This window comes from Tachyglossus aculeatus, unplaced genomic scaffold, assembly GCF_015852505.1.
Source record: "Tachyglossus aculeatus isolate mTacAcu1 unplaced genomic scaffold, mTacAcu1.pri scaffold_143_arrow_ctg1, whole genome shotgun sequence".
Taxonomy (NCBI): Eukaryota; Metazoa; Chordata; class Mammalia; order Monotremata; family Tachyglossidae; genus Tachyglossus; species Tachyglossus aculeatus.
This window is the reverse complement of record NW_024044867.1, coordinates 356,939-384,032: the sequence shown is the minus strand read 5'-3', so window position 1 is coordinate 384,032 and position 27,094 is coordinate 356,939. Positions and strand designations below refer to the sequence as shown.

The following is a 27,094-nucleotide window of genomic DNA, read 5'->3' as shown; positions in this document are numbered from 1 at the left end:
TAAGTGTTCAATTAATACAACTGACTGACTGACTAATCTGTGAATGGGGCCACAGTTCAGTCTGTGAATTGGGCTGCTCTTCATTCTGTGAATGGAGATATGGCCTAGTCAGTGAGTGAGGCCTCCATCCAGTCTGTGATTGGAGACATGGAATGGTCTGTGACTGGTGGCATGGCCCTTTGTTCAAGCAGGGCTGTGGCCTGGTGTGTAAGTGGGTTCGCCGCCCAGTTTGTACGTGGGGTAGACACCGGTTCTGTGAGTGGCGACTCGTGCCGATCCCCACTCACAGACTGGGCTGTATCCTTAGTCATAGACCAGGCCAAGGCCACTCAGAAAGACCAGACAGCAGGCCCACTCACAGACCAGATTGAGGTCCTATTCCCAGACTGGGCCTCGTAGTAACTCACTGACTGGGCCTCGGCATCACTCACAAATCAGACCACATCCCCACTCACAGACCAAGCCACAGCCCCACTTAGACCGGGCCACGGCCCCACTCACAGACCAGATTGTGGCCCCACTCTAGACCAGGCCACTGCCCCCCTCCAGAACCTCATAGTTCCGAGATGCTAGGGCCCTTCCTACTTACATTTCTCCGGTGCTAATCTCAGAACTCCTCCCACATGTCCCAGGGAAGTGACCTGAGGCTCAGAGCCCTTGTTTCCGCTGCTATGGTGCTGAATCAGAACCTAGGACCATCACTACAGGATCGGGGTTGCTCGCCCAGGTCCCAGAGCCCTCACTGAGATGCTGAATCATGTGCCAGAACTTTCACAAATGCCAAGAGCCCGAGTGAGGTCCTGAGACCCCTGCCCCATAGGCACTAGGATTTTGATTCATGGCTCTCCTGCTAGTTTCCAGGGTGTTGGACCATGTCCCAGGACCATCTCTAGAGGTGGTGGGTTGCTGAGCCAAGTTTTTGGGCTCCACAAAAAAGGGAAAGAACCCCTGCATCACCCCAGTATAACTGTCAAAACCAGGATGAGACCATAGGGCAAAAATCTCAAACCAATACAGTTCACTGGCTCACTCTCACAATGAAGGCCCAGACCCATGGTCTCCGGTCCACCGAGCAAAGACTTTTGTCCCCAGTCCCATTTGAACCAGCTCCAATATCCTTTGCTCCACCCCGGTTCTGCAGAGAAGGTGGGCTTTCTCACTTCTGAGGTCAGTCTGGGCAGACTAGCGTTCTTGAGGTGCATCACCATATCTCAGAGTGACATGGGAGTCAGGAGGTCATGGGTACTAATCCCAGCACTGCCACCTGTCTGCTGTGTGACCTTAGACAAGTCACTTAACTTTTCTGTACCTCAGTTCCCTCATCTGTAAAATGGGGAATAAGACTGTGAGCGCTATGTGGGACAAGTACTGTGCCCAACCTGATTATGTTTTTATCTACCCCAAGCGCTTAGAACAGTGCCTGGCATATAGTAAGCACTTAACAAATCCCACAATTATTATTAATTATTATTATTTAAAGCACTTAATTACTTTACCTCCCCCTACCTTACCTGGCTACTTTTCTGCTACAACCCAGTCCACACACTTAGCTCCTCTAATGCTAAGCTTCTTGCTGTGCCTTAATCTCACCTATCTCTGCACCAACCTCTCGTCCATGTCTTGTCTCTGGCCTGGAATATCCGCTCTTGTCAAATTCAACAGGCAATTACCCTCCCTGCCTTCAAATCCTTATTGAGGGCACATTTCCTCGCAGAGGCCGTTCCTGACTAAGCTCCCCTTTCTTCTTCTCCCACTCGCTTTTTAATCACCCGACTTGCTCCCCTTGTTCATTGCCCTCTCCCAGCCCCACAGCACCTATGCACACATCTGTAGTTTATTTATTTATTTATTCATTTATTTATTTATTCGTTTATTTATCACTAGACTGTGAGCTCGTTGTGGATAGGGAATGTGTCTCTTCACTGTTGTATTATACTCTTCCAAGTACAATAAGTAAGAGGAAGGAAGGCAGGAAGGAAGGCAGGAAGGAAGGAAGGAAGGAAGGAAGGAAGGAAGGAAGGAAGGAAGGAAGGAAGGACTGATCCCACCATCCTTTCATGTTCTTTTCACTATAGCACTGATTCTGGTATCTGCCCTACCAACCTACCAAAGCACAGTGATCTGTGCCCCCATATGGGGGGATCCAGTTAACTACATTGCTTTAGAACTCTTGTTGTGTTATCTTGTCGTTGGCTTGGTAATTATGCCAGGATGATGGGCAGGTTCTTAACTGTTTTGCTGGGGGGAGGGAGGTTGTTGGAGGGCGGGGGGCTGTGGAGGAGTTAGGTCTCTTTCAGGAGCCCCAATACGTTGTTGAAGGGAGATGGTTGTTAACAACATTTCCAAGTCCGTGCACTCTTCTCATTAGTGCAGAAGAACTGACCAAAACCCTAGAGTCCTCACTACAGGTGCTGGGTGACAGGGATCTCCCTATCAGTTCAGGGTCTTGAACCGGTCTCCAGACCATCCACCTGGAAACTGACATGCTGTCAGGTCCCAGAGATTTCCCCAGGGATGATGTGATGCTGACCCAAATCCTGCTGACCTCTCTGCAGGTGCTGGGATGTTGACCCTGGTCCTGGAGCTCTCCCCATCCATTTCACAGAGATGATCTACAGGTGACGGGTTGCTGAATTAGGACCTGGGGATCCTTCATTCTATGAAATTGTCCCAATATCTTTAACCCTCCCTATGGCTACTAGGGTAATTACCAAGGTCCCGGAGTTCACAGTCAGATGGTAAAATGCTGAATCATTTCCCGAGGCCTTCAAGAACTAGGATGTAATGACCCAGCTCCCAGTGTTCTCCTCCCTGGTGTCAGGATCCTGAACCATTTCCCAGGATCTCCCTCACTTACTGGACTGCTGGCCCATGTCCCAGTACCAGCACAAATTGTGTTACGTCACTGCCCCATTGTCTCATGTCAGTGCCCCATTGTCTCATTCTCCCCTCTCTTCCAAGCCAGCATGCTGAGGTCTCAGGGCTTTCTCAATTTGTATTTTATATGCTGTCTTGGGTTCCTGGGCCTTCCCTCCAAGTTCCGCATGATGATACATGTCCTAGGACTCTCTTCATATGGGCTGGGGAGCAGACCCAGATCCCAGAGATGTCTCCATTGTTGTCGAAGGTATTGACTCAGGTCCTGGGGCTCATCTCTTGCAAGCCACCAAGTTTTCTCAAGTTCCTTAGCCCTTCCAACACCTCTCTGAGGTGTTGAACCAAGTTCCAAAACCAACACCATAAATGCTGTGGTGCAGGCCCAGAACCCAGTGGAGTTCACCAAAGGAAAACTCCAGAGGAGCTGGGCCTAATACCTAGGTCCTTCTTTATAGGTGCCAGGTTCTCACCCAGGTCCCGGGATTCTCTTCAAGGACTAAAGTCCTAGTGCCACCCTACAATTACCGATGTGCTGACCCACTGATACAGAACCAGGTACCTGGGCATACCCCAAATATCTCTGGGTGCTGACAGAGTTCCTAGGGGCCTCCTCACTGGTGTTGAGGTGCTGATCCATGTCTCATCTCGTCGAAGAAGCCAGTATACTGAACCAAGTCTCCGGATCTTCCCCAGAAGTGCTTATTTTCTAACTCAGGTCCCTAGACATACCAGACGCAGATCTCAAGGCCTGCCACACAATTGCCAATGTGCTATGCCAGGTCTTATGCTTTTCCTCCCAAGTGCCAGTGTGCTGTAACAGGTCCCAGGATCCTAGCCACAGGTGCCAAGATATTGAACCAGGTTCCTGGACAGGCCGAGGCAAATGCTGGGTTTGATGGCACCACCATACTTCCTGTCTCATAGGTACATAACCTTGGCATTTTTCTTGACTCCTCTATCATTCAACCCACATTTTCAGGCCATCACTAAATTCTGTCAGTTCTAACTTCAATGCATCGCCAAGAACCGGCCATTCCTCTCCATTCAGACTCCTACCACATTAATGCAAGCACTTATCCTATCCTACCTTGATTACTGTATCAGCCTCCTTCCTCACCTCCCTGCCTCCTGTCTCTCCCCACTCCAGTCCATACTCTATTCTTTGGCCCGAATCATTTTTCTTCAAAAACATTCAGACCATATTTCCCCTCTCCTGAAGAAATTCCCTTGGTTGCCCATCCACTTCCGCATCAAACAAAAACTCCTCACCATTGACTTTAAAGCACTTAATCACCTTGACCCCTCCCACCTCACCTTACCACTCTCCTACTGCAATCTAGCCCACACACTTTTCTCCTCCAATGCTAACCTTCTCACTGTACCTCGATCTTGTCTATCTTGCCACCGACCTCTCACCCACATCCTACCTCTGGCCTGGAATGCCCTCCCTCCTCATATCAGACAGATAATTATTTTCCCCCACTTCAAAGCCTTATTGAAGGCATATCTCCTCCAAGAAGCCTTCCCTGACTGAACCCTCCTCTCCTCTTCTCACACTCCCTTCTGTGCTGTTCTTACTTGCTCCTTCATTCAGTCTCCCTCCCATCTCCACAGTATATATATATATATATATATATATATATATATATATATATATATATATATATACTGTATATATATATACATGTATACATCATTTATTTATTGATTTATATTAATGTCTGTCCCCCCATCTAGACTGTGAACTCGTTGTGAGCAGTAATGTGTCTGTTTGTTGTTATATTGTATTCTCTTAAGTGCTTAGTACAGTCTTCTTGCAGATGCACGGGTACTGAATCAGGTCCCAGGACTCTTCTCAGATGCCAGATGTGGGCTCAGGTTCAGGGACTCTCCCCACAAATGCTGGGGTGCTGCTGAATCGGGTTCCATGACTGACCCCATATGTGCTCTGGTGCTGACTCAGGTCTCCTAGACCTTGTGCCAGGTGTCAGAATTCTGAACCAAGTCCTAAGGCTTTCTCCATAAGTGCTGGAGTACTGTTCAGATACCTTCAGCCCTTTCCACAGCTGTAGTGCTCGTCCAGATCCTAGCACTCTCTTCCTTGATGCCAGTGAGCTGGACCAGTCTCCAGGACTTGGTTTGTTTACATCTGTTTCCTTCTTTTCCTCTTCTCCAACTCTCACCTCAGGCTGCTGTAATCTGATTTTTTCATCATCTACACCACTCAAACTGCTCCCTCCATGGTCACGAGTGACCTCCACTTTGTCAAATCCAATGTACTCCTAGGCATGTCAGTAGCCTTTCCTTCTGTGGGTCATCCCCTTCTTCTGGAAACACTATCTATCCTTGGTTTCTCTGACAATGCCCGCTCCTGGTTCTTCTCTTACCTCTCTGGCCTTTCCTTCTTGGGCTCTTTCATTACCATTCCCTGTAGAGGTGTAGGGTAGAAATAGAAAACACTCCAACCACACCTCATTCTGGTTGAAACCCCTTGATTTCCACTCCTCAACCCTGAGGAATGATGCCCATAGATTTGGGCTTTTATCTCTTGGAATATTTACATACTCCCTCCCCTGGCAGACACAATCAGCTTCCCAGGCAACTGCCCACCAACCCACGTCTCTGGAATAGTCCAGCTAGCAAGAATCCTCCGTATCCTGAAGTTTGTCCCAGATATTAGGGCTCGGCCCACAGATGTCAACCCAGCTCTAGCCCTTGTCTGCTATGTGTCCTTGGACAAGTCACTTAATTTTTCTGTGCCTCAGTTACCACATCTGTAAATTGGGGATGAAGACTGCGAGCCCTTTGCAGGACAGGGAATGTACCCAACTCTTTTTACTTGTACCCACACCAGCACTTAGTTCAGTTCCTGGCACACAGTAAGTGCTTAACAAATACCATAAACCCTCTAGACCGTGAACTCATTATGGGCAGGGATTCTCTCTCTTTATTACTGTATTATGCTTTCCCAAGCGCCTAGTACAGTGCTCTGCACACCGTAAGCACTCAATAAATACAATTGAATAAATGAACCACGTTACCCTAGCAGAGCATCTCTTCCCAGTGACATTCTACCTCATGGTGAGGACATGGGTTCTAGTCCCAGCTCGCCACTTGCCTAACGTGCAATCTTGGGCAAGTCAACTTAACCGCTCTGCGTCTTATTCTTAGGTGGGTGGACAATCACTGAAGGTTCTAGAGGAGCAGGGAAATGTGAACTGATTTTTTTTTTAGAAAAAGGATCTGGCCAGCAGAGTGGAGTAAGGATTGGGATGCAGAGAGGTAGAAGGCAGGGAGCTCAGCAAGGAGGCTGATTCAGTAATCAGATAGGATAGGATAAGTGCTTGGATGAACATAGTAGGAGTTTGGATGGAGGGGAAAGAGCAGATTCTAGCGATGTTGTGAAGGTTGAACTGTCAGGATTTGGTGGCAGATTGAATAGGTGGGTTGAATGAAAAAGAAAAGTTGAGGACAATATCAAGATTACTGGTTTATGAGACAGGGAGGGTAGTTATGTTTTCTCCAGTGTTGGGAAAATCTTGTGGGAGGACAGAGTTTGTGTGGGGAAATGAGGAGTTCTGTTTTAGACATATTAGGTTTGAGGTGTCAGCCAGATATCCAGGTAGAGATGCCCTGAAGGCGATAGAAAATGTGACACTGCAGAGAAGGAGTGATAGATTTGGGAATCATCCATGTAGAGATGGGAACTGAAGCCAAGGGAGCAAATGAGTTCTCCAAGGGAATAGGTGTAGATGGAGAATGGAAGGGGACCCAGAAATGAGCCTTGAGAAACTCCCACAGTTGCAGCGGAGGAGTAGAGGAGGAGCCTGTGAAAGAGACTGAGAAGACAACTGAGGAGGTTATGGTCAGTTAGAGGAATGTCAGAGTTGATGAGGGTAGAGATTATTCAGTTACTAGAGATGTGTCCAGGCATGAGTCCAATTTGGTGAAAGGATGAGGTGGGGTGGAGCAGAAGGTCAGTGGAATGGTCGAGAAAGAGGAAGTGGGCAGTGGAATGGTTGTCGAGAACATCCCTGTGGATATTGAGGTCCCCATATGGATAGAGAGAGAAGGAATTTGATAAAGGGATCAAAGTGGTTCAAAAGGTTGAAAGAGAGGCCCGGGGGTGGTACATGATTGTGACTAGTAATTAGAATGAGTGCTGAAGGCAAATGATATGGGCTTCAAAGGAAGGAAATGAGAGCGACAGGGGAAGTGGGATGGTAAAAAAGCAGCAAGGGGGAGAAAGAAGGAAGCCAACACTTCTCCATAACCTAGTGAGTCTAGAGGAGTGGGAGAAGATGAAGCCCCCTCTAGAGAGAGTGGTAGGGGACACTGTCTTCTAGGGAGAGCCAGGTTTCAGTAATGGCAAGGAGGAGCAGTGATTGAGTCAGAAACAGGTCAAGGATGAAGGGAAGCTTTTTCTTAATGAAGTGGGGATTCCACAGGCTGCACTTGGCTGAGGCTGTTGGGAAGCGTTGAGGTGCGAGGGGCTGGCGTAAGAGATACGGATCAGTTGGATGGGAGTGAGCTGTTGTGGGCTGGTGCAGGGGGAAGGGGGACACCTTCTCAGGATTTGACCGGTACTTCACTAATCCTTATCCATGGGAATAACAAATATTGAATGTTCAGCAATCAATCGTATCATTGAGTACTTAATGGAGAGAGCACTGTACTAAGAACGTGGGAGAGTACAATATAACAGAGTTGATAGGGACATTCTCTGCCCACAATGAGCTTACCATCTAGAGGAGCATAGCTTTGCGGTGGTGGAGACTGCCATTGAGAACAATATGTCCTGAGGCTTAAGGAACAAAGTCCTGTCTGAAGTAATTGAGCATAAGACAAGTGGTTGCAAAGCACAATTCATACTCTCATTCCTGCCATTCATTCATTCATTCATTCATTCATTCAATCACATTTATTGAGCGCTTACTGTGTGCAGAGCACTGTACTATGCGCTTGGGAAGTACAAGTCGGCAACATATAGAGACGGTCCCTAGGGCTCAAAAAGTGAAATGAGCAAGTAGATGGGCACAAATCGAGTATACTGTGAAGTGTACACAAAGATTCTTTTATAACTGTGTTATTTGGTAAGCGCTTACTATGTGCCAAGCCCTGTTCTAAGCACTGAAGTAGATGAAAGATAATCGGGTCGGACACAGTCCCTGTTCCACATGGAGCTCACAGTCTTATTCCCCATTTTACAGATGAGGTAACTGAGGCATAGAGAAATGCAGTGACTTGCCCAAGGTCACAAAGCAGACATGTGGCAGAGCCAGGATTAGAATCAATCAATCAATTGTATTTATTGAGCGCTTACTGTGTGCAGAACCCACATCCTCTGACTTCCAGGCCCCTGATCTTTTCACAAGAACATCTAATCATATGCAATTGTTTAAATATTTAATTTTATTATGTAGTATTACATTTCTGTTGTCTTATCTGTCTGTTTGGTATGCCTCTTGTGGGCAGGGCACCAACCAATCATGAAAGTGCTTACTACAGTGCTCTGCACACAGTAAACTCTCAATGAATACCATCGATGGCTTGATTGATCACCCATCTCCATCGAAACCGCTACCACTCTGATCCAAACACTTACCATTTACCACCTTTTTAGTTATTTATTCATTCATTTATTCAATTTTACTCATTGAGCACTTACTGTGTGCAAAGCTCTGTACTCAGCGCTTGGAAAGTACAATTCGGCAAAAGGTGGGAGCAATCCCTACCCAACAACGGGCTCACACTCCAGAAGGGGGAGACAGACAACAAAACAGAACAATTAGACCGGCACTAATAGCATCAAAATAGATAAATAGAATTCTATATATAAACACATCATTAATAAAATGAATAGAATAACGAATATGTACAATTATACACAAGTGCTGTGAGGCAGGGATGGGGGCAGAGCAAACGGAGGGATTAGGGGCGAGGGGGATGGGAGGAGGAACAGAGGAAAAGGGGGACTCAGTCTGGGAAGGCCTCCTGGAGGAGCTCAGCTATCAGTAGGGCTTTGAAGGAGGGGAGAGAACTTTTTTAGAAAAAGTATTTATTATTCACAATAGTAATATTTCTTAAGCACTCATTATGCCCTACGCACTGTACTAAGTGCTGGGGGTGGGGGGATACAAGCAAATCGGATTGGACACAGTTCCTGCGCCATATGAGGTTTACAGTCTTTATTCCCATTTTATGGTAGAGGCAACTGAGGCCCAAAGAATGATGATGATGATGATGGCATTTATTAAGCGCTTACTATGTGCAACACCCTGTTCTAAGCGCTGGGGAGGTTACAAGGTAATCAGGTTGTCCCAAGGGGGGCTCACAGTCTTAATTCCCATTTTACAGATGAGGTAACCGAAGCCCAGAGAAGTTAAGTGACTTGCCCAAAGTCACACAGCTGACAAGTTGCAGAGCCGTGATTAGAACCCATGACCTGTGACTCCCAAGCCCGTGCTCTTTCCGCTAAGCCACGCTGCTTCTCTATCAGCTCACTCCATTGTATTTCACCCTTCTAATCTTCTACTATGACCCAATATGCACACTCAGCTCCTCTATTGCCAGCCTACTCTATGTACTTTGATCTCATCTATCTTGTCGCCAACCCCTTGCCCACATCCTCCCTTGGGCCTGGAACTCAGCATGGTGTAGTGGATAGATCACGGGTCTGGGAATCAGAAGGTTATGGGTTCTAATCCTGGCTCCGCCACTTGTCTGCTGTATGACCTGAGCAAGACACTTAACTTCTCCATGCTTCATTTACCTTTCATTCATTCATTCAATCGTATTTATTGAGCGCTTACTGTGTGCAGAGCACTGTACTAAGCGCTTGGGGAGTACATGTTGGGAACATATAGATACGGTCCCTACCCAACAGTGGGCTCACAGTGTACCTCAGTCTACCTCATCTGTATAACGGGAATTGAGACTGAGCCCCTCATGGAACAGGGACTGTGTCCAACCCGATTTGCTTGTATCCACCCCAGCACTAAGTACAGTACCTGGCACATAGTAAGCGCTTAACACATACAATAATTATTATTGTTATTACTCATATACCACTGTCCACAACTCTCTCCACCTTCAAAATCCTCCTATAATCACATCTCTTCCTAGAGGCATCCTCCTATAATCACATCTCTTCCTAGAGGCCTTCCCTGACTAAGCCTTTATATTGCTTATCTCCACTCTTCTCACCATCAACTATGTACTTTTCTGTGTACCCTTTAAGCTCTTTGATACTCATAAGAGCCCTATGGAACTTATGTAAATATCTTGATACTTAACTATGTCCCCTATCTGTATTTGATTTGAATATCTGTCTCCTCTTGGAGACTGTAACCTCTTCCTTATGGGCAGGAAAGTACAATTATAATTGTACTTTCCCCAAAGCTTGGTACAATGCTCTGTACACAGATTGTTTGCTTGACTGATTAATCACCTTCCCTGTTCTTGCTTCCCAATCTATTTTACCCTGAAGATAATCCTCTCTTCGGGCTACCATCACCTTCCCCACCTCATCCTTTCTGCTCAACCTTAATTATCTTCCCCCGAAGACCTATGTCTAGCACATCCTAAGCTTTATACCTCAACCAGCCCAATAGTTCCTGTTGGCACTGCCACCTTCAACATTTCCCAGTCCTCCAATGGTTCATTAAGTCTTTCAGGGACTGTGGATTTTCCACCCCATTCAAACTGCATTTTCCAGCTACAGAGATAGTCAGCAGGCCACTCTTGGCTTTCAGGATATTGCAGGGTGCTGAATGGCAACCACGCTGCAAAATTGTTACCATTGTGGTCAGTGACAGGGTGCAGACGAGTTTCCACTCCCCGAAACGGTTGCCTCGGCCCTCTCGGCTGCTGCCTTTGCAGTCCTGCAGAGGGAGCCCTACTGTCAGGAGAGCCAGGTCTTCATTCAATTTCATTTTCTCTACCTACTGTCTTCAAACCAAGTACCCACGCCGACTGCTGGGGTTTCCACATGCGTCCTAGGACTGATGGAGGTGCACCAGGGAAGCAGTAATCACAGGTAGGCCTGGCCCTCACCACGTTGAACCAATGATTCACACGCAATTAAGATGCCCAGCATCCTGGGCTCCTGCAGCCTGGTCACAAACAGGTTGAGCAGGTTGAATCGGACCACCCATCCTTCAGACCTAGTAGGACTCTTTTCCCCTTGGTGGAGATCTCCTAGCCAGGAACCATTGCTACTATTATCATTGTTATGGTATTTGTTAATCACTTACTCTGTGCCACGCACTGTTCTAAGCACTGGACTAGATACAAGGTAATCAGGCTGTCCCATGTGGGGCTCACAGTCTCAATCCCCATTTTACAGATGAGGTAACTGAGGCACTGAGAAGTTAATCAGCTCACCCAAGGACACACAGCAGACAAGTGGCAGAGCAGAGACTAGAATCCACATCCTCTGACTCCCAAACCCGTGCTCTTTCCACAAAGCCACGCTGCTTCTCCTATTGATACGTCTTTATGACAGTGTTCCTACCCTGTCTGGCTCCACCTTCGGACCCTGCTCTCACCCCAACTAGTCTGCACCCTCTGAAACTTTCGAACACTCCTATGGGGACTGGTGGTAGTAGCAGAGAAGATGTGGGAATGGATGGGTCGCGGCACACAACTTCTCATACCTCTTTCTCTAACAGACTAATATACTCACATTCCCAAAGCCCAGGAAAACACATAGTCCCTTGAGCAGAACTCTTGAGAAGCGCACTAGGAAGGAGAAAGTTCAAACTCTGGGATCAGTAAACTGGTCAGTGGTATTTATTAAGCACTCACTATGTGCAGAGCACTGTATTAAGCCCTTGGGAGAGTACAATACAACAGAATTAGTGGCTAATGTTCCCCACCCATAGCAAACTTACAGTCAAGAGGGGCAGGCAGATAATATTATAAATAGATAATTCATAATATATAATTTAAAGAAATGTACAAGGTATTCGGGGGGTTGGAGGTGGAGTGAATATCAAATTGCCCAAAGGTCATAGATTCAAGTGCCTAGACAAGGGAGAATGAAGAGGGAGCCAGGGGAAAAAAGGACTTAATTGGGGAAGGCCTCTTGGAGGAGATGTTACATCCAAGAAGGGAATTAGGATTGATGAGGAAGGGGCAGGGAGAAGTTGAGGACAAGTATGTTCACTTACTTACCTTGTCCCTATCCCAGTTTCCATGGCCTGGTACATCCCCCAGCCCCTTGCTATACAAGGCTTTTGGGTTGGGGCTCCGTGCAGAAACCAGCCCTGGCTTGGTTGTCCACTAGTGGACAGTGGAGTGTTCAGCTGGCTCTACCTTCAACAACTTTGTGGGGATGCCTATCTAATGTTCAACAGAGGCCCCAGTGTCCCTGACGCCATAGGAGGATGGAAGGATTGGATGTTGTAAGCCTTAGGGGATAGTAATATAATAATAATGATAATAGTAATAATGGCATTTATTAAGCACTTACTATGTGCAAAGGACTGTTCTATGCGCCGGAGAGGTTACAAGGTGATTGGGTTGTCCCACGGGGGGCTCATAGTTCCAACCCCCATTTTACAGAGGAGGTAACTGAGGCACAGAGAAGTTAAGTGACTTGCCCAAAGTCACACAGCTGACAATTGGCGGAGCAGGGATTTGAACCCATGACCTCTGACTCCAAAGCCCATGCTCTTTTCCACTGAGCCAGGCTGCTTCTCTATGTGTGTGCTGTGGGCAATGTCAGGCAAAAATGAATTCCTGAGGCTCACCTGGGGGTTTCCCTTGACCTGCGTTGCTTAGTGGAAAGAGCAGGGGCTTGGGATTCAGAGGTAGTGAGTTCTAATCCCGGCTCCACCACTCCTCAGCTGTTTGAATCTGGGCAAGTCACTTCATTTCTCTGTGCCTCAGCTATCTCACCTGTAAAATGGGGATTAGTTATTATTATTATTATGATTATTAATTATTATTATTATTATAATTGTTGTTATTATTATTGTATTTGTTAAGCGCTTAACTATGTGCCAGGGACTGTACTAAGTGCTGGAGTGGATGTAAACAAATCGGGGTGGACATAGTCCCTGTCCCATGTGGTGCTCACAGTCTCAATCCCCATTTTACAGATGAGGTAACTGAGGCCCAGAGAAGTGAAGTGACTTGCCCAAGGTCACACAGCAGACAATTATGAGCCCCATGAGGAAAACCCGATTACCTTGTGTCTACCCCAGCACTTAGAACAGGGTTTGGCACATAGTAGATGCCTATCAAATACCATCATCATCATCATCATCTGTTTTGCCATATCAGAACAGCATCAGCCACTATGGCTTCCAGTGCTCATAGGACACAGCCTACCCCCAAATGTCCCTCTGGCCAATGACAGGTAGAGAAGGCCACTAAGGGTTGAGACCCCTCTACCAGCATGATGATTCTCCTATAGCTGAAGGCGCCCAAGCAAGCCACAGTTAGGTCTGGACTTCACACATTGTTTGTCCCCCATTTGTCCATTTCCAAAACTTTTAGCCTTCATTTCGTATCCTCCACATGGGCTTGGGTGAGTAACTTGAGAACTGTGCAAGAGCCATCAAATTAGGGCTAACCAGTCCATTCCCCCTGCCTCTATAACCTTGCCAATCAAAGTCAATGGCTTCCCCTTCTAATAACCAATACTTTGTATATCAGTTATGGGATCCTCAATTAACAACAGGGTAAAGGCCAGATTGGGTTTTGAATGAAAAATTCTCACAGACACTTTACAGGATGCTGCACCTTTTCCTCACTCCTGGCTTGTTGCAACCACTGCCCAGCAGACAGAAGGGCCTTTGGTGGGCCTTCACCAATACGAGGCAAGTAGACATGGAATATACTAGGCATGCAGTAAGCTGAGATGGTGCTACATGTGCACTTTGCCCAAGTACATAGAGCTCACTCCAACTAAAAGATTTATCTGGAGGACAGGTCCAGATAAAGATCCCCATGCTCACAGGGGTATTCAATTTGGGGGCTCCCACAGCGCCTGTGACATCATTATACAACGCTGCACTTACCAAGCCTCTCCTCCTCCTCTATCATGAATCCAGAGTCAGAGTTCTCCCCTCCCTCCTTCTGCCCTTGCTCCCTTTTATCTCTGTCAGGCTCCTGCCCTTCCCAGGAAATGGTTGGTGATTGTCCAGACATCAGGTCTAGAGAATGGGTGGGGGTGTCCAGGCCTCAGAGCCATGGAACAGGTTGGGCATCAGAAAGCAGCCAAATCTAATTTGCTTCCCCTTTCTCCTCAGTCAGCTGAGAGTCACTTTCTTACCCCTAAAGGGAGAGACTTTCTCTCACCTTCCTGCCCCGCTGGCCCATGGAGTGAAATGAAGCTTTCTCCTTGCATACATCTGATTAGGCCTCATATATAACGGGAAAACTGGGGCCAAGTAGCATTTTGTCACTGCTGTCTGGCTGGAAGGTCTGCAAGGGAAAAAGGAGACGGGAGGACCCTGCTTAGCAGAGGGGAAAGGGGAAAGCTTGAGCACCATCTGTCCCTGGTGAACTTCACTTTGACCTAAACTCAGCTCTGTATCTTTGACTCTCTCACTAAACATGTTTTCCCTATGATAGGGCATCTCCTTACCATCAGCTTTAAAGCACTCAATCACCTTGTCTCCTCCTACCTCACCTTGCTACTCTTCTACTACAATTCAACCTACACACTTTGCTCTTGCAATGCCAACTTTCTCACTGTACCTTTATCTTGTCTCTCTCCCCGCCAGCCTCTTGCCCACTCCGCAACATTGCCAAGATCCGCCCTTTCCTCTCCATCCATACCGCTACCCTGCTCATTCAAGCTCTCATCCTTTCCCGTCTGGACTACTGCATCATCTCTGATCTCCCATCCTCGTGTCTCTCCTCACTTCAATCCATACTTCATGCTGCTGCCCGGATTATCTTTGTCCAGAAACGCTCTGGGCATATTACTCCCCTCCTCAAAAATCTCCAGTGGCTACCAATCAATCTGCACATCAGGCAGAAACTCCTCACCCTGGGCTTCAAGGCTCTCCATCACCTCGCCCCCTCCTACCTCACCTCCCTTCTCTCCTTCTACAGCCCACCCCGCACCCTCGGCTCCTCTGCTGCTAATCTCCTCACCGTACCTCATTCTCGCCTGTCCCGCCATCGACCCCCGGCCCACATCATCCCCCGGGCCTGGAATGCCCTCCCTCTACCCATCCGCCAAGCTAGCTCTCTTCCTCCCTTCAAGGCCCTACTGAGAGCTCACCTCCTCCAGGAGGCCTTCCCAGACTGAGCCCCTTCCTTCCTCTCCCCCTCGTCCCCCTCTCCATCCCCCCGATCTTACCTCCTTCCCTTCCCCACAGCACCTGTATATATGATTGTACATATTTATTACTCTATTTATTTTTTTTATTTATTTTACTTGTACATATCTATTCTATTTATTTTATTTTGTTAGTATGTTTGGTTTTGTTCTCTGTCTCCCCCTTTTAGACTGTGAGCCCACTGCTGGGTAGGGACTGTCTCTATATGTTGCCAACTTGTACTTCCCAAGCGCTTAGTACAGTGCTCTGCACACAGTAAGCGCTCAATAAATACGATTGATGATGATGATCCTGTCTCTGTTTTGGAATGCCCTCCCTGTTCATATCTGACAGACAAAGACTCTCCCCACCTTCAAAGTCTTATCGACGGCATTTCTCCTCCAAGAGGCCTTCCCTGATGAAGCATTCCTTACCTCTTCCCACTCCTTTCTGTGCTGCCTTGACTTGCTCCCTTTATTCATCCCCCATCCAAGCCCCACTGCACTTATGTACATATCTGTAATTTTAGTTTTTATATTAGAGTTTAACCTCTAGAGTTTAAGCTCCTTCTGGGCAGGGAATGTGTCTGTTATATTGTTGTGCTGTACTCTTATCAAGCACATAGTACAGTGCTCTGCACACACTAAGCACTCAAATACGATCGACTGGCTGAATGACTAACTCTAAGTTGGCCATGGAGCAGAGACAGAAGAGAAAGAATTAGTGGGAGAGTGAGTCAGAAAGAGAGAGGGTGAGGGAGAGGAAGAGAGAGAGAAAGAAAGAGAAAGAAAGAGAGAAAGAGAGAGAGAAAGAGCGAATGAGCATGTGAATATAAGAATGAAATAAGGAAACTCTGGAGGTGATCTGCAGGAGCACAAGTCAATGCCTGCTCCTGCTTACCACCCATACAATCTGAAGACAAACATGTGCTCCCTGGAACTCTCCATGATGCCCTCCAGCAGATTTCACCCAGACCAGTTTAGGAGGGGAGGTAGAGTGGTTCACAACAACCATATCTGAGCTGTTGGCTCTGGAAGGCATCCAGACTCCTCTCACAGCATGCCCATCCTAACAGGTGGGCTGGCAGTGGCAGGAGAGTCAGAATCATGCCAGGACAAGATCGATTGCCACGTAGTACCTAGTCTCCAGGCATGGCCTCTCCCTATGCCCCCTCATCAGCCAACCTAATCTTCGCAGACCAGAGAATTGCAGAAGAAACCAAAGATGGCTGCAGCAGGTAGTGTCTGAGGGAATGTAGGTGTCCAAGGTGGGGAGGTAATGTAGGGCAATGAGGACTCCTGGTTAGCTTCATCTCCTCCTCATCCCCTCTACTATTGTGCATGTGTCAAAGTCATCTTGAGAAGGTCCTGTTTGGATGCCAGCTTAGTAGTGTCCTAAGCAGTAGCCAGGTTGGTATGATTAAGATTACTACCTGTAGAGGGAATGGCTCAAGTTGCATATCTCTGGGAGGTGATTTTGAGCTGTCTACCTCTCACTCCTTTATGCCACTTATTCTAGGACTGCAGCTCCCAAAGTACCTCCATTAATCTGCCCAGCTAGGGACCCTTGAGTTGGTAACTGTTGGCAGAAAGTGTTGGGAAAGGAGGGAGAATTCCTTTAATTTTCAGTATCTGACTCGCTCTGCCTTGATTGCTGCCACATCTCAGAAATTGTGCCTATGTTCAGAGGGACCAGGAAGATAAATGTGACAGCTCTTAAGAAAAGCAGAGTGATCAGGGTCTCCCTAGAGAAACACTTTACTTTCCAGCTGGTTCCAGCAAAATACTCTGTGAAATGTCATTACATTACACTGGGTGAACAGCCTAACACATGTAAAGCATTGCATCTGATTGTCCTGTTCTAATCCCAGTCTTTATGACTACATAAATGTTTCCGTGCAGCTTTTGATGAGAGATGTAATCACCATCTCAAACTGGATACAGGCAACGGGACATCAGGATTTCTTGGTGCTCTTCCATTGTTCTGACCAGAAAAGGGGAAGGAAGATTCTCATTATGTCTCCCCACAGATGGATCCCCTTTCACCATCAGAAGCATCATCTTTAAACCAAAGACAAACTCCACGGGAAACAGACCCTTTTGGAAGGGTATGAGGTTGGTCCAGGCCCTAGGAATGGGACTAGGAGAGTGTCTGGCTCCATCTAGGGCAAGGGCCAGGTACAGCCTCCAGGCCAGCCCGAAGTGTTGAACTCTGTCCTCATCGACCCATCCTTTCCCTGGTCACCTTGATTTCTGTATTAGCCTCCCTGTTGACCTCCCTACCATCAGTCTCTCCCCACCACAGTCCATAATAGTTCGCTCTGCTTCCCGGATTACTTTTCTACAACATTCAGTCCATGTTTGCCCACTCGTCAAGAACCTTCAGTGAATGCCCTCCCATCTTCGCATCAAACAGAAACGCCTCCCCATTGGCTTTAAAGCACTCAGTCACTTGACCCCTCCTACATCACCTTGCTACTCTCCTACTACAATTCAGCCTTCAGCCAGTGTGGCTTAGTGGATAGAGCATGGGCTTGGGAGTCAGAAGGCACTGGGTTCTAATCCCACTCACTCTGCCACTTGTCTGCTGTGTGAACTTGGGCAAGTCACTTCACTTCTCTGGGCTTCAGTTTTCTCATCTGTAAAATGGGGATTAGACTGTGAGCTCTATGTGTCCAACCCAATTACCTTGTATCTACCCCAGCACCTAGTACAGTGCCTGGCACTTAGTAAGTGCTTAACAAATACTACAATTGGCATTATTACAAAAAAAAAGCAAACCTGCTCCTTGTGGGGTTGGCCACTGAAACATGACTTTCGCCTCCCTCCATCCAGCCTGTAAACTCTTAGAGGGCACGGATCATGTCTTCTAAATCTATAAGATTTTGTCCAGTCTTCTGGATCCAATGGTGCTCATTAAATGCTATGGAATGTTAAATATTCCACAATGGAACCCAGCTGTAATGTAATTTTCTGTAGGAACTTCTTTAGTCTTTCCCCAAAGTCTTTACTCAGACAATTCAAGCTTCGCCAAGATTTCCCCTACCCACAAAACTATGTGAATGATTGGGTTCCTTTCTCTAGCACTAGTAACCCAGAATGGCACAAAGCTGGCACAAAGTAAGCAGTGAACAAATACCACAATTCAGGAGGGGCCTACACTCCGCCTCTTTCCTGGTCACTCTCTGAGCCCCACGTGGGACAGGGATCGTCCAACCTGATTTGCTTGTACTGTATTGCTGGTATACAGTGCCTGGCACAGAGTAAGAGCTTAAATACCATAATTATCATCCTCCCTACAGCTAACTCTCTTGGAAGACAGTAGGACTGGGTTCCAGGTAGACTGTTCACCTAGGTCTTAGTGCAGTTGGGCTGGTTGTTCCTCAGGCCAGGCCAGTTATTTCTGAATTATTCACAGACTCTGGGACATCCCCGCTCCCAGCCCCACAGCACTTATGTCCCTATCTGTAATTAATTTATTTATATTAATGTCTGTCTCCCCCTCTAGACTGTAAGCTTGCTGTGGGCAGGGAATGTGTCTGTTTATTGATATATTGTACTCTCCCAAGTGTTTAGTTCAGGGCTTTGCACACAGTAAGCACTCAATACAACTGAATGAATGAAAAATTTTCCCCCTTAAATAGAGGGCCGACATCCACAAAAAACTATGAATATTAGAGCTGGGTTAGCCTAGGCCTTAGGAGCTGGGTTCATGAGCTAATTTCTTTGCAAAGTCTGAGGCCGGGTCACAGAAATATGGCAGGCGGCAGACAGCTGTCCGCTCGTCTCAGCACAAACTTTTACTACCTTCACTCCAAGCAAACTAGGCAGACAGCTAAGGATCCCTGACTGCTCCCCCGTCCTCTGAGCTAATTTTACCTCTGAACCATCAGGCGGTAGCTTTTCCTAGATTAGTGGAAGAATATCTGCCTCATGACAAAAATGATATTTAAAAATGGATTTGTTGAAGGTGGTGAGAGGTATACGGATGACTGATTGGTTGAAAGGAGTGCTCATTGCTAACTGATGATTCATGCATAAGGGTGTATTTGTGAACAGTTTTCTGGTTTTTCCAATGAGTACTTTTTTGACCAAACACCAATTTAAAAGCAAAATTATTTGGCACCTGGTCCACTTTTTTAAAAAGAATTTTCAGAGACATGTTGCCAAGAATGCTAGTGAGTATAGAGATGGCTTTAAGAAAGTCTTCCACACACACCTACCCAGATGAGTACTTTGTATCAAAACCTTCAAGGAAAAACATCAATTTTTAAAAAGTGGCTCAGATTACCAACAGATGCCAGAGATTATTTTCTAATAGTGGTTTTGGGTAAAAAGGTGACAGCAGGAAAAAAAACCAACAACAACCAAAAAACCTTGCCATAGGGATTGAAATACTCCAAACCACATGAATGAACCGTTCATTACGTGATTACAGCGAATTAAACTCCCACCATCACAGCCTGTTCCACATTAAGAATACTAAAAAACACTTGGTATCTGAATACCAATTTGCTGTAAGGTTAATATAAAAGTTACAAGCTCAAATAGTTTCTCAACTTGGAACTCCATGAATTTCTATTTTTAGGTCATTAATGTGCCTTAAAACCACAATTAGTCTGGCACAGGTGTTGAGGGTTTGATATTATTTGGTTTTCTGGGTTTAGCTTTTTTTTTTTGAGGATAAGGGGAGGGGGGAGATTAAGATAGGTTTGTATTACAGGATCCAAAAGTTTGGGTTGATTACGGATAATAAGGCAACAGCACCAAATCTTTCCTGGCCAGTCTCAGTTAACAGTACCCAGGGAAAGTTCAAAGACTCACAAATTTCGCAGGGTTAATTAAATGTAGTAACCTAGAGATTTTTTGGGTGGGCCTCCTTCCCCGCATTTTTCGGACAAGCCTGCGTATTATGGTAGGCTAGTGTAGCAAAACTGTCTTCAAAACTGTTTGGGGCCCAAATCCCTATGGGCCCCAATGCTAAGTGCCCAAAATAAGCAGGAATTGCATGAAACAACATTTTTCACTAGTCCTGCTAGGGTGAAGTGAGGGTAAGGTCGTTGTGAGCTAGAAACGTGTCTACCAGATCTGTTATATTGTACTCTCCCAAGGGCTTCGTGCAGTGCTCTACAGGCAGTAAATGCTCAATAACTACAATTGTTTGATCACTGGCTTCATGTACAGTGAGGGCTTCCAACAGAACTGCTTTGGTCCTGGTACCAAATGCTTCAGGCCTTGGTCTGATGGGGAAGCAAGTTTCCAGGATGAAATGACTCAAACTCATAGGGCCAATCGATTGTATTATGTGAGCAATTACAGCGTACAGAGCACTGTGCTAAATACTTGGGAGCATGTACTATAAAAGTTGGTAGACAAATTCCCTGGCCACCACAAGCTTACAGTCTGAAATAACCTCCCCTTATCGCACCACTGCCTCTGCCTCTTATCGTACCCCTTCTCCACACACACACAAGGAATCCAGATGGCATCATGTCCACTTGATTGGCAAACAACTACCCTCTCACCCACCGTGAGCCCCCAGTGAAGCCTGAAGGGGACTCAGAGAAGCCCCCAGGCCCAGCTAGGCTAGCTGCAGAGTGATGAAAGGAACACAGAGACAGAAATGAGCACTCAGGCAGCAGCTGTCAGAGAGACATCAGAGCCAATCAAGTGGCACCAGCGAGAGGGTCGTAGAACCCACACGTTCATGCTGAATTGATATAGAAAATGCCAGCGGCACCCAAGTTCTGTTAGATGGCTAATAATAACTGTGGTACTTGTTAAGCATTTACTATGTGCTAAGCACTGTACTAACCTCTGAGGTTAGTACTAAACCCTCCCCATCCACCCCGCCTTACCTTCTTCCCCTCCCCACAGCACCTGTATATATGTATGTTTGTATGAATTTATTACTCTATTTTATTTGTGCATATTTATTCCATTTATTTTGTAACTATGTTTTGTTTTGTTCTCTGTCTCCCCCTTCTAGACTGTGAGCCCACTGTTGGGTAGGGACCGTCTCTATATGTTGCCAACTTGTACTTCCCAAGCGCTTAGTACAGTGCTCTGCACACAGTAAGCGCTCAATAAATATGACTGAATACAAGGTAATCGGGTTGGATGCAGTCCCTGTCCCATATAAGGCTCATGGTCTTAATCCCCATTTTACAGATGAGGTCACTGAGGGCCAGAGAAGTAAAGTGAGTTGCCCAAGATCACGCACCAGACAGGTGGCAGAGCCGGGATTGGAATCCAGGTCCTTCTGACTCCCGGACCCTTGCTCTATCCACTAAGCCACCCTGCTTTTCAATGAGGCAGCTATGGTGAGGGCAGTTGAGACACTTGGACAATTCAACTCGCCTTTTGGTTTACCCTCTTGAAGGTTCTCGTCCCCCTTCTAGACTGTGAGCCCACTGTTGGGTAGAGACCATCTCTATGTGCTCCCAATTTGTACTTCCCAAGCACTTAGTACAGTGCTCTGAACACAGTAAGTGTTCAATACGATTGAATTAATTAATTAATGGGCCAAACATATTTTGAGCAAGACTGGGTTACAGGAAACTAAGATCAAGACTTGAAAAAAAAATTATAAGCTCGGCAGGTGGCTGAAGCAACAGTGAGACGAAGAACAATCTTTTCAGCTCGTGGTGTGTGGTAGGATTATCCAGCATGTAAAAATCTTTCTAATCACACCCGAACACATGAGACTCTTACTATTAATTGCAGCACAGAATACAAGAATGGATTTAATACACACACTTCATAAAGATAGGACTTTCTAATAGAGCTCAGGGCATTTTTGATCCAAAGCAGGTATTTCTGAACTCCACCCAAATTTCTACATGAAAAAATTAAAACTGATGCAAAGCACTGGCATAAGTCATTATGGCTCTGAAAATGTTTTCATCTGTGGATGATTAGGATTTTAATGCTTGGCCTGCAACTTCCACTGTTTCAGAGCCAAAGATGTAACAGCTTCAAAGAATAAAAGAATTACTCTATATTTGTCAGAAACTATTCACCAAACAAGCATTGCCACTTGGCTAACATTACCTGTCTGGCTTGAGGCCCGTGGAATTGAAGAGTGTTGGAACAAAAAGGGGCAAAAAATTTTAAATGCTTGGGTAACTGCAGCCAAACTCTTACATAGCACTTTGCAATCCTGTGTTCAGCACGACAGGTTTGTTGGTTTCAGGTTTTTGGGATTTCTTTGGTTTTTCTGTCTTATAGTAATCATCATCATGATAATGGTGGTATTCGTTCAATGCTTATGAAGTACTGGGGTAGATACAAGTTAATCAGGTCAGACAGTTCCTAGTCCTCATTTGACTGACAGTTTAAGGAGGAGGAAAAAAGTATGTTATCCACATTATAAGGATGGGTAAAATGAGGTACGGAGAAGGTGACTTGCCCAACGTCACACAGAAGACAAGTGACAGAGCTGGGATTAGAACCCAGGTCCTCTGACTCCCAGCTCCATGCTCTTTTCGCTAAGCTAAGCTGCTTCCTAAACACCCACATCATAATAATGATAATTAGTAATTATGGTATTTGTTAAATGCTTACTATGTGCCAAGCACTATTCTAAGCATTGGGGTAGATCCAGGGTAATCAGGTTGTCCCACATGGGGTTCAAAGTCTTAGTCCCCATTTTACAGATGAGGTAACTGGCAGAGAAAAGTTAAGTGGTTTGCCCATAGCAGATAAATAGCGGAGCCGGGATTAGAACCCACGTCCTGTGACTCCCCAGTCTGTGCTCATTCCACTAAGCCATGCTGCTTCTCTCAAATACTGGCCAAACTACATGCTAGTTAGAGGAGAAAATCCACAGGTATGGAGGAAGCAGAGGAAGGTGGCATCTTGGAAGGGCAGTCCCTCTAGAGGAAGGGGAACTGCAACTGGATCAAAGTGAATCCAGTCAGTCTCTGGGATCTAGTTCTCTTCTCTCCACATACCTAGTATCCTTCTTACCTCTCCGCCCCCTCAACCCCTCTGGGAGATGGGGACTGACTGTCTCTCTCCTCCTCTCCCCCTGCCTCCCAAAACCCAAATCCCAAATCTGTCCTACTGCTCTGGACCCAGTCATCAGAATGAGAATTTTGACTTCCTGCCAGTTTTCCAGAACCGGTAACTTTTGGAGCCAAAAGGCTGTGGGATACTGCCAAGACCACTTATGGAAAGTGAATTACAGCATCTTATAATTTACTACTTTGGGCTATGAGCACATAGGCTGAGTAAGGTGGGTTTAACCCACACTTACAGGGGAACCTTCTTCAGTGCTTGGTTGTTTTCCTGAACATTAAGCTGCAAAAGGCTACAAAACTCTGCTATTGTCTCTGAGGAACTGCGGTACACTCTCTGGGGCAGTGTGTTAACTTAAATCGTCTAGGGTTTCTAAAAACTCAACTCCACACTGCATTCTTTCTACCATTTAATTACCTCTCAATCTATCCATGGAAAGTTGTAGGGATAGCATTTATTGAGCATCTATTGTGTACAGTGCATTGTACTAAGCACCTGGGAGATGCAACAGAAGATCAAGAGCCCAGGCCTGGGAGTCAAAGGACCTGGGTTCTAATCCCAGCTCTGCCACTTGTCCAAGGTCACACAGCAGGCAAGTCACTTCACTTTTCTGTGCCTCAGTTACCTCAACTACAAAATGGGGATCAAAACTGAGAGCCCATGTGGGACACAGACTATGTCCAACCTGATTAGCTTGTATCTACCCCAGTGCTTAATACAGTGCTTGACTCATAGTAAGTGATTAACCAATACCATCATCATCAACCACCTGTACTGCTCCTGTACCTATTCTATTAAACATTCACTTGTCTAGATATTCATTTGGCTGTTTTCCTCCAAATTAAGTGTCTGTCTCTTCCTCTATGTTGGGAGAATACTCTCTCAAGCACTTAATACAGTGCCCTGTTCCCTGTGGGAGCTCAATAAATACTACTACTACTCAAGACCCCACTCAAGGTTGCACTTGGAGAGTTTCTAGTACTCTACCCGTCCCAGCTATGGGAGGGAGAGTCAAGCAGACGCCTACCCATTCCATTCCTAGCTTGGGCAGTGGTTAGCGAGTGGAAGGCAATCTGCTACAAGTCAAAACTCACCCGTGCTGGGCAGCAGCGGCCCGGGAGAGAGTCGAAGGCAGAGACTCAAGTTTACTGTGTGGAAGGTGGCAATGGTAGGCCACTTCTGTACTTTTAACCAAGAAAACTCTATGGATCCACTGCCAGAACAATTGCAGATGAAAAGCCGGGCATTCTGGGGGAGATGTGTCCATGGTGTCGCTATGGGTAGGAAATGACTTGACGGCATTAGACAAGACTATTCAAGAACTCTCCCACTCCACCCTTTTCCCACCTCAAAAGAAAGCAATGTCATAGTTTTAGGGTTAACCTGGTGATGAGGATTAGTGGCATAATGGGAAGCTGTGGACAGCCTCTGCATTTACAGAAGTCTCTCCCATCTCCCCTGTAGGCCCTTGCAAATTCCTCTATTGACCTATCAGCCAATCCCCGTGTGTGGCTCCAAAGACAAGGCAACTCAACCCTCCAATGACTGGAGATCATGAAGACATTAAAATAGCAACAACTGTCAGAACACGCTCTCTAGGTTCACGCCTCAGCACACTGGAGGCATGTGGGGCCCCGAGCCTGGATGTTCACACATTTGCAATTTCAAAGAGAGAGACCAGCGGAATCGGGAGAGGAACTCGACACAACCAGAGGCCAAGGCTCGATTACACCACGGGGACGCCGTGGCCTTGATCACCTGAAATCACAGCTCGGTGTCCCAGTGAGCGAGTTAGACACAGAGTGGCATTTATTAAGAACCGTTGCCATTTAAAACTTCTGGTCATGAGGTCCCCACTTCAGATGTAAAACTCAACGTTGACCCTTGTTCAATTTAACAATAGAATTTAGTGAGTGCCTACCACATGCAAAACGCAGTACTAGGCGCTTGGAAGATTGCAGTAGAATGAGTAAACGTGATTCCAGCCCTCACTTGTGTGATTTTGGGCAAGTCACTTAACTTCTCTGTGGGTCAGTTACCTCATCTGGAAAATAGGGATTTAGACTAAAAGCCCCATGTGGAGATGGACCTTGTCCAACCTGATTAGCTTGCTTCTACCCCAGCGCTTAATACAGTGCCTGGCCATAGCATAAGGGCTTAACAAATACCATTAAAAAAATTAGGATTGATTGTTCCTGTGCCCCACAGCCCGAAACAGCACCCCATTTACATTTGACTTCCTATGCCTGTGTTGATCTTGATTATGCCAATAAATTACTTCAAATTGAGGTCTTGGATGTAGTTAAGTACATCCAACCTGATGATCAGTTTCTAGCACAGTGCTCTGGCAGCATTTCCTATATGAACACCATAACAGCCGTTATAAGAAAGAGGCAGGTGTGACCAGGCCAACGATATCTAGACTGTAAGCTCACTGTGGACAGGGAATGTGTCTGTTATATTGTACTCTCCCAAGCACTTATTACAGTGCTTTGCACACGGTAAGCACTCAATAAATACTACTGAATGAATAAATCTCTCTCCACCATTCCCCTCCATCAGTTATGGGGCATCAATTTCCTCCTAGTGCAGTGCACTCCCCTGAGAGGGTGCTCAATAAATACTAATACTACTCCTCATGGTGCAATGTGTTGCCCTCAGGAAAGGGCAACAGATTCATTCAATTATTCAATGGTATTTATTGAGCACTTACTGTGTGCAAAGCACTGTACTAAACGCTTGGGGGAGTACAATATAACAGTTTCATTCATTCATTCAATTATATTTATTGAGCACTTACTGTGTGCAGAACACTGTACTAGGTGCTTGGGAAGTGCAATGTACAAAACACATTCCCTGCCACTTTTCCTACTCCCCATGCACTGACTCTACGTGGCATACAAACAGCTTACCTACTGCTGGAGCATTTTTTCAGGCCAATTTTTGGAGAGATCCCTTAGGAGCAGAGATTTTGAGCTTCCTTTCTGTACCTCAAAACATGTGACTACAGCTCACAATCCACCAAATTCCAAATTACAGGACAGGATAAAGGTCCCCCAATCCTGAACTGGGGTTCCCCTAGGCCTCCCCGCTGTCCCTGGAGGAGCTGTCTGCTGTGTTAGGCGAAGAAGACACTAAACCTTCAGTCCCCTGTAAGCTCCTGCGATCACCTGTTTGGGCATCTGGTCTCTATGATTCTATGGGGAAGCTGGGTTGGCTGAAGAGAGTGAGATGAGGAGAGAGAGGAGAATAAATCCAAGTCACCTGGAAATTCAGCAGGTATTAACAGAGGTGCCAGCACCTACAATCATCACAGTCTGGTGGAAGGTACTTCCCTTTTAAAAACAACTGATCATCATTACAGCCTGATTTCTTGTTTGGTTCCTGACCAGATTTTTCTGGGAGAATTCACATCATCTCTGTCTGAGACACACCAACCCTTCTTATCTAAACACCGCTTTAAAAAAAGTGGCCAGCTTTGATTATCTCTTTTCATATTTAATACAAATCATATTGATGATATTTTTCCATCTTGCCAACTCCAAGGCATTTAAGAGTTCTTTAGAGTCTCAGATTTCTTACACACACTCCACTTATGTAAGAAAGGTGATTATCCTTATTTGATTACAATATAAGCCACAACACAATAGAAGCCACAACACAGAAGGCTAAATAAGTAACCTATCCTAGGCCAAGGGGAGAGTGAAGGTTAAACCCACTCCACTTCACAGCCACTCTGCCTGACAGAGCTGTGTAGGAAGTGGCACTGCCACATGTCTGCTGTGAGTCCTTGGGAAAGTCACTTAACTTCTCTGTGCTTTGCTTACCTCATCTGTAAAATGGGGATTAATATTGTGAGCCCCATGTGGGACATGGATTGTGTCCAACCTGATTAGCTTGTATCTACCTGCCACA

The 27,094-nt window shown here is 46.2% G+C and overlaps 1 non-coding gene across 1 annotated transcript; it reads left to right on the top strand.

The window, feature by feature from the left end:
• Positions 1-24,125: 24,125 nt before the first annotated feature.
• Positions 24,126-24,263, top strand: LOC119923095. The gene has a single exon (XR_005448760.1). It is a non-coding gene; the product is annotated as a small nucleolar RNA SNORA7 (small nucleolar RNA).
• The last annotated feature ends 2,831 nt before the right edge of the window (positions 24,264-27,094 follow it).